This window comes from Sciurus vulgaris (assembly GCF_902686455.1).
Source record: "Sciurus vulgaris genome assembly, contig: HiC_scaffold_611_arrow_ctg1, whole genome shotgun sequence".
Taxonomy (NCBI): domain Eukaryota; kingdom Metazoa; phylum Chordata; class Mammalia; order Rodentia; family Sciuridae; genus Sciurus; species Sciurus vulgaris.
The window spans coordinates 5,267,960-5,280,959 of record NW_027632409.1 but is presented as its reverse complement, the minus strand read 5'-3'; the positions used below and the strand labels follow the sequence as shown (position 1 = coordinate 5,280,959).

At 41.6% G+C, this 13,000-nt stretch overlaps 1 long non-coding RNA gene and 1 pseudogene across 2 annotated transcripts in view; one reads left to right on the top strand and one right to left on the bottom strand.

Moving 5' to 3' along the window:
- The window catches only part of LOC306652831, a 167,728-nt gene that overhangs the window by 87,131 nt on the left and 67,597 nt on the right, over window positions 1-13,000 (top strand). The window lies entirely within an intron of this gene.
- Window positions 848-13,000, bottom strand: part of LOC306652833 (WD repeat-containing protein 91-like) — a 38,725-nt pseudogene continuing 26,572 nt past the window's right edge. Inside the window, exons 2-5 of the transcript in view lie at window positions 3,790-3,980; window positions 3,073-3,223; window positions 1,318-1,406; window positions 848-1,130 (exon numbers count right to left, since the gene is read on the bottom strand). The product of the transcript in view is annotated as a WD repeat-containing protein 91-like (transcript). The remainder of the gene's footprint in view (window positions 1,131-1,317; window positions 1,407-3,072; window positions 3,224-3,789; window positions 3,981-13,000) is intronic.

Sequence of the window (13,000 nt, the reverse complement as noted above, 5' to 3'; positions counted from 1 at the left end):
CACCTAATACAGGCACAGTCACTGTATTTTTCTTTTAATAAAAATAAAGGGGGAGATGTTGAGGGCTGTCTTGGACAAGATGGCACCTGGCAGTGTGCCAAAGGGTGCTGGCTCTCTGTCTTGGACAAGATGGTGCCTGGCAGTGAGCCAAGGGGTGCTGGCTGCAAAATGAGGGAGTACCTAAAGGTTGTTTGCTGTTACTAGTTCCTTGGAGACTTATGATGTGTTAACGCCAGGCTCAAGGATTGGCTATCTAAAATCATGCCATGTGTGCACAGCTTGTGATTTATATAGTGTTATCCGGGCATTCCCCTACATGGTCTCCTGCATGAGAGAAAACTTTGCTATAATTGTCTGATAAGGTAGGAGCGAGAGAGAGAGGAGGAGAGGCAGGGAGGGAGAAAGAAGAAGAAAAAGGCAAGAGACAGAGAAACATGGAGGACACAATAAATCTCATCAAACTAAAGATTAGTGGTGTCTCCTTTCTCCATGCCAGTTCTGCTGGATGGAACAGAGGTGGGCAGGTCCCTGGCTCCAGGGAGGTAGGCCAGTACCAGTACCTGGGAGCTGGCTCAGCCTTGCTGTCAGCTGTCACTTCTTGGAAGCATGTACCTGCCCTCACTGCTGCCAGCTGCTACTGTAATTCTTACACAGTTCTAACAGGAAGTCACAAATAGGACTCCTCTCCTAAAATATAAACCACAAGGCCCTCTAGTAGGTTCTGGGTGACTTCTGAATCTATGGCACAATTCTGAATAACTTCAGTCACTAATGATCTGTCCAGAATAACTTAATTTGCAACACTTAAAACATAGATATTTTCTCACAAATCAACAATCTGAGGAGACTAAAGCAAAGAGAGGGGCAGAGCCTCACCAGCACTGCAGGGGTGCAGGCAGGATGCCTCCACCTGGTTTGCCCAGCACAGGAGGGGAGGACCCACCCCATGGCAGGTCCATAACTGCTGCTTCATGCTCTTTGTGTCCCACAGTAGCAGCTTGCCTGGAACCTGGTTCATGCCCTTGCTGCCAATGTCTGGTGCTGAGGAGTTCACCTGAGAAGTGAGACACAGAGCTGCAGCTGAACAGATGAAAGAAGTCCCTTTGGGCCTGCACAGGAGAGACAGGATTCTGCAATACATGTGGGCCGGGTCAGATGATCATCTGCCCAAGTGAGAGGACAAGTCTCCGCTCTGAGCCCGATCCTGTTCCAGGAGGTGGGACACTGGGCTCAGGAAACACCTGGCCCCCCCAGAGCATGTACTGGCAAGCTGTGGCCTTGACAGTGAGGAGGAAGGGGCCTCTAGTTCAACTGGACATATCATCATTGATGTTGATCTCACAGAGATTCTTCTTGGCTTCTGTGTCATATAGATTTATGGTTCCCATGCCACTGTCCAGCAAGAGCTGGAATGAGAAAGTGGGGGTTAGAAGGACAGTATGGGAGTCAGGGAAGACTGCCAGAGGGGGCCAGGCCCACTCCTGTGAGGTGATGGAATACACAGGATGAGACCCTCCTGCTCTTATCCAGGCAAATGAGGGAATTTTGCCTACAATGGACCACACTTAAAAATTACAAATTAAGATGACAAAGTTAAACCTTGAACAGAAGCAAAACCATAAAAGTTATCTGCTATGGTTTGACTATAGTCTGACTGTGTCTTTGGAGTGCTCATGTGTTAGAGGCTTGGTCCCCAGTGTGGCAATGTGAGGGGTGGTGGGACTTTTAAGAGGTGAGGTTTAGAGGAAATTGATTAGTTCACTGGGGCAGTGAGTTAGATCTCCCTTTGAAGAGTTGTTATAAAGAGAAGGCATGACTCCTGTACCAGCCTGAGCTTTCTGTCTTGCCATGTAATTTCTTCCTCTGGCACACTCTCCTACCACAATGCCATCTGCCATGTTGTGAGTCAGTCAAGGGGGCCCTGACCTGAGTAGAGCAGATGCAGTCACCTTTACAAAGGATCCAGCCTTTGTGGGGGTGGGGGTTGTTATAGCACCAGAAAAAAGACAGATGCAGCATCTGTGGAATGGGAGAGTTGTGTCTCCTAAGACATGCCTGGAAAAATTCTGTCTGCTTACATGGGACCACTGATCTTCTTTTATCTGGTTGTAATCCCAGCTGTTCCAGTCCCTTCTCATTCCCAGCCCACAGGCCATCTCTCTTTGTACTGGTCCTGGCTAGTCATGGGGTCTGGGTGATTCCCATTTGCCTTTTTAGAGGGGAGCTCTAAAAAGGATACAGCTCTGATTCTGTATCCAAAGGCCTCCAGAAAAACATAAAAGTGGCTATCCTTGCCTCCATGAATGTGTAACATAGTTGGTGAACATCTTCAATGATAATAACAAATACAACCAGAAGAAAGCACCAGAATCAGCCCAGGTCTGAGGCTATCCCTAGAAATACCAGCTAGATTGTGAACTCAACATACACTTAGCAAATGGCTCAGGGAGAGCCCTGAGTTTTTAGGCCCATGAGAATAATTCCTTCAGCTGTCAAAAATTACACAAACTCAGCAGAGGCCTCTGACCCCTGCATAGTATGATCCCTGTGAAATGGAATGAAAGAAAAAGAGTAAACCAATTTTGTCTTTAACTACAAACCTCATCTGAAATATTAATGTACAGAGAGAAAAAGAAACTACTGCTCTTTGGACCTTTCTATGGATGACACAATAATGAATACCATCTCCTCACCAGCACCAACTGCTGCCCTTGGGGCCTAGACAGGAAGGTTCTCCACAGCAGGAGGGAGCATACTGGGAGTGTGGTTAAAAACAAGGAAGGTGGGAGAGGACAGGAAGCTGGATCATCTCCTGGAGCAGACCAGCTTGCACAGGAGGAAGCCTTCCATGTCCTCCAGGTTGCCTCATTTCAATTCTTACTCCAGTAATTTCTCTGCCACAGCAAAGATAAACCTGTCAGACCAGTCATGGATGTGAGGTCTCTGCATTCCCAGTGATGGAGAGGAGGAAGGGGATCTGGCTTGACTGCCTCAACTCAGCAGTGTGAAGAGCCCTGGGGAATTGTTCAACTTGGACTGCAGAGCAGGTGCTGTTGGCCAAGTGTCATGCACCAGCCTATCCTGTTTGGCGACCCATTCCAGAGAGAGCAGCAGTGACTTGGAAATGGAAGATGCTTTGGTCTGCATGATGGGGTTGAAGGACCACACTTTGATAACCCTGTCTATGTCTAAGCTGGAGACCCTCCTCTCTGAGCAGTCCACTCTGAACAAGAGAGAAATGCTGATGTCAGCCTCCTGGCCTCATTATCTTCAAGGGCCCCAGAATGTCAGGGCTGTCCAAACAAGAAGCCCACCTCCACCCTGAAAATCTTGGTCCTTGAGGATTTTTTTTTCTTTTGCGGTACTGGGGATAAAACTCAGGGCCTTGTGCTTGTGGGGCAAGCACTTTTACCAGCTGAGCTATTTCCCCAGCCAGAGAGTTTTTCTTGAAAAGTCATGCTTTTAAACATATGGAAGTAAAAATGTATACTTGGTAAATATTTTCCTAAAAACACAAACATAAAGCAAATTATAACTGAAGAGACTTGGGGGCTAAAATGCAGAGTACTTTGTTCCTAGCCTCAGAGCAACATTATTAGGAAGGGTGAAGAGACTTACCACTGCAATGGCAGCTCTAAGAGGACCCCCAGAAGGCGTGGGTCCAACCCTCCTCCAATCCTGTGGGAGGACCACTGCCCTTCAAGGGCCATCCTCCTGCTGCCACACCTTCACATGCACTGCCTGAGAACCCAGGCTGCACAGCACTTCCTGGAGGCCCTGACTCCTCACCAGCTGTGCATGATGGAAGAGTGGTGCTCCACATACTCCTCCTGCCCCAGTACAATGAAGGGCTGCTCCGGGCGGCTGCCTCCCTCGGGGCCTGCTGTAGACAGCCGTGTCAGGGGCTCCACTGGTTCCATGTGGAGATCTGGACAGGGCTCAACCTCAGGGCCACTGGCTTCCAGCTTCTTCTCTGCACACTGTGGTCAGCAAGTGGGGATTTGTCAGCTTGGAAGGGCTCTCCCACACTCAGGAGCACAGAAAGGGACTCAGTGGTCACATAGTCCAGAGGAAATTTCTGAGCTGTGGGGGTTGAGCTCAGTTTTCCCCAGGAAAATGGGGTTCCCACTCCCTAGACAGCCCCTTCCTGAGGACTTCATTCACCTCACAGGCCCTGCCAAGGTACAGGGACCCTTTTCACAGCTGACAGGACTCAGGACATAGATCTGCCTTGAAACAGGCCAGGTCGAGGATAATGAACCTTGTTTCATGAGAAATAATGCCTGTGTACCAGGCATTATGATGTGTGGTTTTCTCTCATTTAACCACTCTAAAACCATGTAAGTGGCTGTTATTTACTCCATTAACAGTTGTGGAAACTGATCAAGGTCATAAGCAAAAGGTAGAACTCAGATGTAGATCCAGAGTTATTCATAGATAATATTGAGTGGTCAATGTAGATTCATCAACAGTGACCAGGTGGGGTAGATTTGCCCATCTCAGCACATCAGGGTAGATTCATAGATATCAACCTACGAGGCTGATTCATCAGTATCCACCCAGCAGGGTAGATTCATTGATATACACCCATCAGGTATATTCATTCATATCCACTTATTAGGTAGATTCATTAATATTGTCTCTTCAGGGTAGATTGATCAATATTGATTCAAAGGGGTAGATTTGTCAATATGAACTCTAAGGGGTAGAATTGTCCATTTTGATTTGATGTGAGGGATTCACCAATATCAACCCATCAGTGTAGATTCATTGATATTCACACTTAAGAGTAGATTCATTTATATGGATCCATAGGTGAGATTTATTGACATCTACCAGTTGGTGTAGATTTATTGATATAGACCCTTTGGTGTGGATTCATCAATATTGATTCATCTGTGTATATTTGTTCCTATTGACCCAACTTGATAGATTCCTCAATATCAACTTGGATGGTTTGAGTCATTGATATAAATTTGATGGTTTAGATTTGTCAAAATTGACTTGGTGTAGATTCAGCAATAATGACACATTGGGGTAGATTCATCAATATTAATTCATCATGGTAGTTTCCTCAATATTGACCTCTTGAGGTAGGTTCATAGATATTGAGTCTTCAGAGTAGATTGGTTGATATAGACTCAACAGGGTAAATTTGTCAATATTGACCTATTAGGATGGATTGAACAATATTGATGCTTAGAGTAGATTTGTTGATATCAACCTGTTACTTAAATTTGTCAATGTAAACTCGATGGAAAAGATTCCTTGATATTCACTCATTGGCATAGATTCAATGATATCAATACATCAGGATAGATTTATCAATATTGATATGTCAATATCAATTCAACAATATAGATTCATCAATATAGACCCATTGGGATAGATCCTTCAATATCAACTCTTCTGAGTATATTCATTGATATAGACCCATTTTGATAGATTCATCAATATTGGCCCTTCAGTATAGATTTGTCAATATTGAATGGTCAGAATTGATTTGTCTATATCAACACATTGGGATAGATTCATCAATATTGGTTCTTCAGTGCATATTCATCAATATTGAATTGTCTCTGTAGTTTTGTCCATATTGATCCATTGGGTTAGATTCATTGATATTGACTTGATTAGGTATATTCATCAATATCATCTGTACGTGTTGATTCATTGATATTGATGATTCTTTGATCCTTTGATATTTATCTTTCAGGGTAGATTGAACAATATTGACTCTTCAGTGTAGATTTGTCCATATCAATTCAGTGGGTTAGATTCATTGACATCAACTGGATGGTGTAGATTCATTGACATTAACCCATAGGTGTTGACTCATCCACATCAACTTATTGGTGTAGATACATTGGTATTGAACTCTCAGTGTTGATTCACCAGATATTGAATTGTCAATATCAATTAGTAGATGTAGTTTCATCAGTATCAAACACTTGGAATACATTCATCAATATTGACTCTGCCAGGCAGATTTTTTAATATCAACCTGTAGGGTAGATTTCCTGATATTGACTCTGTTGTAGATTTGTTGATATTGAATCATTGATGTAGATTTTTTCATATCAACTCATCAGGATAGATTCATTGAAATTGACTCAACTGGAAATATCCATCAACATTGACTCATCAGTGTAGATTCTTTAGTATCGACCCTTGGGTCTAGATTTGTCAATATTGACTCAAAAATATATATTCATTGATATAATCTCGAAGGTGTAGATTCATCATTATCTGTACATCAGGGTAGATTGATTGATGTTGATTTGTCAATATCAATTCTTCAATGTACATATGTCAATATTGATGGGGTAGAGAAGAAGTTCAGAATATACTTAATTAAAATGACTTATGAAGCAAAGAATGAGATAAGAAAGCAGATGTGGGCAATGAAAAATCATTCTAATAAACAGTTGAAAGGGCAACTGCAGGAGGTAAAAGATCATTTCAACAAAAAGATAGAGATACTCAAAACAAACCAAACAGAAATTCTTGAAATGCAGAAAATTATAAACCAAGTAAAAACCTGAATGGAAAGCATCACCAACTAATCACTTGGAAGACAGAACCTCAGATAAAAATTTAATATTGAAAATAATGTTAACCAAACAGAAAAGATGATAAGAAATTGTGAATGGAATATCCAAAACTATGGAATATCTTTAAAAGACCAAATTTATAAGTTATCGGGATTGAGAAAGGCACAGATACACAAACCAAAGGAATGAAAAACCTATTCAGGGCAATCCAAGATGGAGGACTAGAGTGTGACTCCATCTCCTGTCACTCCAGAACCCAGGATTCAAGAAGGGGAGGCATGGAGAGACTCAGATGAAAATAGAATGACGAGGTGAGTCTTCCCCATGAGGTGAAGCTTGGCCCAGGTGGCAGCATGTATAGGGGTGGCTTCTCAGAGCAGGGCAGACAGCCAGAGTCTTCACCAGGTAGCCCTGTTCCCTCCAGAGGTGGACTGCTCCCACAAGGCCAGCTTCTCAGAGCAGGTCCCCCAGTGAAAGCCTTTCTGCACAGAACCAGCTCCAAGTCCAGAGCCAGCAGTGAACTCTGGCCTGCAGGCAGCTTCAGGGACGAGGACAGGGCAGCCAGGGACTTCCCCAAACAGCCCTGCCCCCTCAAACAGCACATGCCTTTAAAGGCTGGCCGCTCAGAGAAGACTGCACACTGAGAGCCTTACTACACAGAGCCAGCCACAAGTCCCAGAGCCAGCAGAGAGCTCTGACCCGCAGGCAGCTTCAAGGACCAGGAGAGGGCAGCCAGGGACTTCCCCAAGCATCCCTGCTCCCTCTGACAGCAGGACCATTCATGGCCAGCTTCTTGAATTAGACCGCACAGTGAGAGCCTTTCCACACAGAGCCAGTTCCAAGCCCTGGAACCAGTAGCAGGCTCGGGGCAGCTTTCTTTGGAAGCACTGCATTATCAAGTACCTCCAAGACTTCAGGCTACTGAAGGCTGGGAGGTGATATACTGGAAATCTACAGGGACACTATAAGCCAATAGAGGAAATCTGCAATATCTCAGAGTCCCACTGACATCTGACCAATATGAGAAAACAAGGGAAGAAAATTTCCCAAACAAACCTAGATACTATATCAATAAAACTCAATGACAGCACAGCAGAAAAAATGTCAGAAGGGAGATCAGAATGTACATAATTAAAACAATCAGGGAAGCAAACGAAGAGATGAAAGAGCAAATACAGGAATTGAAGGAGGAGATAAAAGAGCAAATGCAGGCATTAAATGATCGCACCAATCAACAGTTAAAAGAGCAAATACAGAAAGCAAGAGGTCATTTCAATAAAGAGTTAGAGATACTGAAAAAAAAAAAAACAGAAATTCTTGAAATGAAGGAAACAATAAACCAAGTTAAAAACTCCATAGGAAGCATAACCAATAAGATGGAACACCTGGAAAACAGAACCTCAGACATTTAAGACAAAATATTTAATATTGAAAACAAAGTTGACCAAACAGAGAAGATGGTAAGAAATCATGAACAGAATTTACAAGAATTCTGGGATATCCTGAAAAGGCCAAATTTAAGAATTATTGAGATTGAGGAAGGCTTAGGGAAACAAACCAAAGGAATGAACAATCTAGTTAATGAAATAATATCAGAAAATTTCCCATATTTGAAGAATGAAATGGAAAACCAAGTACAAGAGGCTCATAGGACTCCAAATATACAAAATTACAACAAACCCACACCAAGTCACATTATTATGAAAATACCTAACATACAAAGTAAAGACAGAATTTTAAAGGCCGCGAGAGTAAAGAATCAAATTACATTCCGGGGGAAACCAACAAGAATATCAGCAGATTTTTCAATCCAGATCCTAAAAGCTAGAAGGGCCTGGAACAACATTTACCAAGCCCTGAAAGAAAATGGATGCCAACCAAGAATCTTATACCCAGCAAAACTTACTTTCAGATTTGACGATGAAATAAGATCCTTCCACGATAAACAAAAGCTAAAGGAATTTACAAAAAGAAAGCTGGCATTACAGAACATTCTCAGAAAAATATTTCATGAGGACGAGATAAAAAACAATGATGCAAATTAGCAACGGGAGGAACTAACCTAAAGGAATAGCTGCAGGGGCACCTGGCTCTCCTTAGAGTGCTTGACAGAGTTCCACTGAAGTATGATGGCAAGGAATCATCCTAAAAGGATTCATGTCAGATGTATGCCTCCCTAGCTTGGATGTTATTCTGTGGAGTCTTTCTAATAATATATTACTCACTTCAGTCTGGCGATCTTGCTAGAAGTGACGGGCATAATTCTAAAAATTTCCAGAAAAACATCTTGGAGACAAAACACATGTTGAAACCCTGTGATGTTAACCTCACTACAGAAGAATGTTTTTATTATGTTAAAAACCAAACACTGAATTTACTGGCACAGCCAGAACCTGTTGGGTCACAGAATCTTATAGATAACAATGTTTCCCCAAGTTCTAAGCACAAAGCACCTCCCACAGTAGCTACTAGATATGGACCAGCTTATTTCATCAATGGAAAGCCCTGGTGATTAAGTAAGGATAATCTGTAAGGTTACTGTTTTCTCATAATCTTTCAGTAAAAACAATTTCTGTCCATATTTTGGAAACTTCTTTGATTTTATTAGTCACAAGCCTGTCATCAAAGCCTGAAGAAAAATGTATATAAACCGGCCTTTCCCAAAAAAGTGGGATTGATTGCACCAGAACTAGATCCCTGTCTTTCATTCTCCATCCATTGCCAGCACTATCTTCCCGTGCCCCATTTACCAGTGTGGAACCCATGGAATCTTGCTAGGGCTGGATCCTAGCAAATAATCAAATAAAGGAGAAACCAAATCATGTCAAACAAGAAAAATGAGTCAAATGACTGTAAATACAAATCATATCACAATAATATCTCTGAATGTTTATGGCCTGAACTCATCAATCAAAAGACATAGACTTGCTGATTGGATTAAAAAGAAAAATTCAACAATATGCTGCATGCAAGACATTCATCTCATAGAAAGAGATACCCATAGACTAAAGGTGAAAGGATAGGAAAAAACATACCAGGCACATGGACACAGCAAAACAGCTGGAGTATCCATCCTCATTTCAGATAATGTGGACTTCAAGCCAAACCTAGTCAGAAGGGATAAAGAAGGACATTACATACTGCTTAAGGGAAACATAAATAGGCAAGACATAACAATCATAAATATCAATGCCCCAAACATTGGCTCATCCATGTACATCAAACAAATCCTTCTTAATTCCAAAAATCAAAAGACCACAGCACAATAAAATAGGAGATTTTAACACACCTCTCTCACCATTGGATAGATCCTCCAAACAAAAATTGAATAAAGAAACCACAGATCTCAATAACACAATCAACGCTTTAGACTTAATGGACATATATAGAATATACCATCCAAAAAGGAACAAATACACTTTCTTCTCAGCAGCACATGGCTCCTTCTCTAAAATAGACCATATTTTATGCCATAAAGCTACTGTTAGCAAATACAAGAATATAGAGTTACTACCTTGTATTCTATCAGATCATAATAGACTGAAATTACAAATAAATGACAGAATAAAGAACAGAATCTATTCCAATAACTGGAGATTAAATAATATACTACTATATGATGAATGGATAACAGAAGACATCAGGAGAGAAATAAAAAAAAATCTCAGAAGTAAATGAGAACAAAGACACACCATATCAAAATCTCTGGGACACTATGAAAGCAGTACTTAGAAGAAGATTTATTTAATGGGGTGCATTCAACAAAAGAAGTAGAAATCAACAAATAAACAACTTAACACTATAGCTCAAAGTCCTAGAAAAAGAAGAGCAGACCAACACCAAAAGTAGTAGAAGACAGGAAATAGTTAAAATCAGAGCCGAAACCAACGAAATTGAAACAAAAGAAACAATCAAAAAAATTAACAAAATAAGTAGTTGGTTCCTTGAAAAAATAAACAAAATTGATAAACCCTTAGCCACACTAACAAAGAGAAAGAGGGAGAAAACTCAAATTACTAAAATTCGTAATGAACAAGGAAATATCACAACAGACATGAGTGAAATACAAAACATAATTAGAAGCTATTGTGAAAATCTATACTCCAACAAGAGAAAACCTCGAAGATATCAACAAGTTTCTGGAGATATATGAATTACCTAAACTGAACAAGGAGGATATATAAAACTTAAATAAACCAATTTCAAGCAATGAAATAGAAGAGGTCATCAAAAGCCTACCAACAAAGAAAAGTCCGGGACCAGATGGGTTCTCAGCCAAGTTCTACAAAACCTTTAAAGAAGAGCTCATTCCAATACTCCTCAACGTATTCCATGAAATAGAAGAGGAGGGAGCCCTCCCAAACTCATTCTGTGAAGCCAGTATCACCCTGATACCTAAACCAGGCAGAGATAAATTGAGGAAAGAAAATTTCAGACCAATATCCTTAATGAACATCGATGTAAAATTTCTCTACAAAATTGAGATGATTTGCACGATACCTGATTTCACTAAAACTTTGGCCAAAGGGATAATCTCCAAAACTTCCAAAAATTCAGAACACTACAGGTTACAACCTCTCTTCCAAAAAACCTCAACATCTCCTGGATCCTGTAGTTAAGCAAGCCTCTTCTATCTTTGCTCTACCTTCTCTAGGTTCTACCAAAACCTCCACTGAAACACCATTACTAAGGGTCTCTAAGTCTTTTTGATGTGCACCCCTCTCTTAACAGTACTCAATCTTCTCTAGGTCTTGCCCTAAATCTCCCCTCATTTCACATTACTCAGGGTACTCTGAGTCCTGTGGGTGAGTGCCCATCACCCACTAGTTCTCTGATTCCACTGGGTCCTCTTGGCAATAGCTCCTCTCCTGACATAGCTCAGTCTTCTTTGTTTAAGCTGCTATGTTCAACAAACTCATTCCTTTAATTGGAGTTCCCTAACCATTCCCTGCTCATTACTCTAGTGTCCTTTTTGTGAGCACATCTCACTTTTGAGTGCTCTGTTTTCTATTTGTTTTGTTCCAGGTTCCCCAGTGATATTCTTGCTCAGACTACGATGGGTCCTGTAGGTGAACACCACTCATCTGACTGTGCTTAGGTTTCTCTGGATCCTGTCTTTAATCTCCCTTCACATACCATTGCTTTTTGTCATCTGAGTCCTCTAGGAAGCGTTCCACAAACACAGATTCTTTTCTTTTTCTGAATATTGTTTTGGACTGCCCCTTACCCTTCAGTACCCTGTGTCTTCTGTGTCCTCTGGGTGACTGCCCCTCACAGAAGTGTCCATTCTCCTTTGTGCCATGTGCTTAGTTCTTGCAGCCAATATTATCTCAACCTCCTCCAGATCCTGTATTGATCATAGATTGCCTAACATTGTTCAGCCTTTTCTGGGTTCTGTCTTACCCTCACCTACCCCACCATTATTCATGGTCTTCTGAGTCATGTGTGTGAGTTTCCCTCTCTTACCACTGCTCATTCTTCTCTGTGTCCTGTCCTTAATATCCAATCCTGCAGCATTTTTTAAGGAAAATCTGAGCCCTGTGGGTAACTGCCACTCTCCTATCAGTGCTCAGCTCCTTATGGGCATGTTGATAGGCACACTTCTGCAACCAGTGATAAATCTCCACCTGGTTCTACAGAAATTGGATCTCATAATAAAATCTCTGGGCAAGTGCCTTTCAGGGTAAAGTGAGTACACATTCTCTGTTTTTATCTGCATGTTCATACCAACACTCTGTGGAAACTTGGAGAGATGTGGAGGCTTCCAGTGTTCAATTGGCCTTTTGTTCTGCCATGCAGACAGACTCCTCATTAATGCCTGAAAACCAGTGTTCAGTACCTTCTGAGTATTGGGTTTAGGCAGCCTTCTGCCATCTGTGGTCACTCTCCACTGAGCCCTAGGCAAACTTGTTCTTTGAATAAATTTTCTGTGTTAGCCCCCATTCTAGCCAATGTCACTACTCCATCTCTGGCCTTATCTGTATTTCTGGGCCAACATTACTGTGGACACTTGAAGAGATGAGGATGTTTCCTCCTCCAACCTCAGTAGGCCTTTAGTGATGCCTTGCAGACAGACCTCTCATCAATTCCTGAAAACCCAGATCAATTGTAATGTATGTCAATTTCCACAGCACTGAGCACCTTGTTCCACAATTCAACATCCACAATTTTCATACCATTGCTAAAGTGACTCTTTTCTTATAGGTGATGATGCATGGCCAGGATTGTTGACATCTTTCTGAACAGTGGATGGAAAGCACATATTTAAGTTTTTTAGAATTGTTTCTGGTATGTCATTGTCTGCACTCTTTTTTCATGAGAAGAACGTCTTAGAAACTCTGAGTCAGACACAATGCATACCTTCAAGGGACAGTGTAAAATTTGACCAAGGACAACTTCTCATCATTTTTGAGGACTTCTTTAGAGCTCTGATATGGGACCATTCC